Here is a 1,946-nt window from a genome sequence, read left to right on the forward strand (position 1 = left end):
CGTATTAATTTAAATTAATAAACTAAATGAATCATTAATAAATACACCTAAATTAATAAATATTTTATAATATAATATATAATAATAACAATACATAAAAAATCAAAAAACTCTTGTAGCACTACTTTTTCCTTGGTCTTACAACACAAATAAAAAAACCAAAAGCTTTTGCAATATTACTTTTCTTTAAGCTGTTATGTGACCGTTTTTTCTCATCATTCTTTTTCCTTTTTATTTTTTTCACTTCTTTACTTTTTTATCTTTATTCTTTTTACCTTTTAAATTTTTTGCTTTTAATTTTTTTATTTTGTGAATAGTTCAATTTTTTACATGAAATATTTAAAAATAATTTTTGCTCGCTTTATTCGTATGAAAGTAATTTCTTTTACATATATTTCTATTTAATTTTATTTTTATTCAATGGTTAAAATTATTTTCTTCAAATCTGTCTCAACTTAATTCATTTTCGTGTAATTCATGTTATATCAAAAATTATCTTTAAACATAACATTTTCATGTGGTAACCCCTCCCACCCCCTCCCCCTCATTTTTTTTTTCTATTTTACCTTTTCTATTTTTATTATTTGTATTAGTTTTTTCAATGTTTTGTTCTTTTATTTTTCTTAAAGTATTTTTTTCTCTTGCTCCGATTGATGGACTTAATTTTTAAGGAGACACGTGTTTTGACGCAGTATCAAATTTATAAAATTATTTTCTACGTGAATAGCACGTGACTCAACTAGTATACATTTAAAAAAATTAATCCTTTTACACACTTTTTATGTGATTTCCAATTACCAATTTAACCCTCTTATTTCCCACCCCAACCAACACTATCATTTTTATATTATCATGTTTTATAAAAGCAAAATATAATTAACCAATCTCAACAATAACAAAAGGTTTTCTCATTTTAAATATATATATATATATGTGTATATATATATATATATATCTATATGTCAAGAAGAAAAACACTTACGGTGTGCAAGCATTGCATAACACACGAACTTTGAAATCTTTTCAACATAAATATTACAATCGAAATACCCAAAAGGTTTTAGCAAAACAAAAAAATATATGATTTTGAAAGCCATCTCTTACGCATTGTTATATTAAAAATCAACCAATATTTCTATTTATAGCTTATGGGGTTTATATATATATATATATATATAAAGTATATTATAGCTTATGTGGTCTATATATAAAAGGATGTATTTTTAATGGGTTTTATTGTAATTTTATTGTAAGGTGAAATTATAATAAAAGTAATTGTAATTTAGTGGGGGTATTCATGAATGTTAGGGGTTCAAATAGAATTTATATACTCTTAATTAATATCATTTTTAATTAAATAATTAAAACGGTATTAATCAAGAATAAAGAATAAAAATTTTGACTCGTGTGCTCTAATAGTAAATTCACAAGTTTCTCTTAGGGTAATTAGTCTTTTTTGTCCAAAACTTTAGGTATAAATAATGATAAGGGAGATCGAGGTAAATAGGTCAAGATTTGAGAGAAATTAAAATTAATATGCCAATATTTAAGTGAAGTTAATAAATATGTCAATCTGTTGTAAATTTGGATTTACAACCAGTTAAAATTCCAAAATACCCTCATGATAAATCTTAAATTTACCGTGTATATACATGATTTACTATGAGTTTGTACGGTTCTTGAAAAAAGTGATGCTAACTAGATAAATCTAAGTATATCTAGGATTTACTATTAGAATTTGTATTGTTCTTTTTCAAGTTATTCTAACTTGATAAATCCTGAATTTACCGTGTATATCCAGAATTTGTCGTTAGAGTTTGTAAGGTTCTTGAAAAAGTGATGCTAACTTGGTAAATCATGAATTTACCATTAGAATTTGTATTGTTCCTTTTTAAGTAATTCTAACTTGGTAAATCTTAATAAATCCCGAACTTACCTAAATTTAC

Source organism: Morus notabilis, unplaced genomic scaffold (assembly GCF_000414095.1).
Source record: "Morus notabilis unplaced genomic scaffold, ASM41409v2 Scaffold271, whole genome shotgun sequence".
NCBI classification, from domain to species: domain Eukaryota; kingdom Viridiplantae; phylum Streptophyta; class Magnoliopsida; order Rosales; family Moraceae; genus Morus; species Morus notabilis.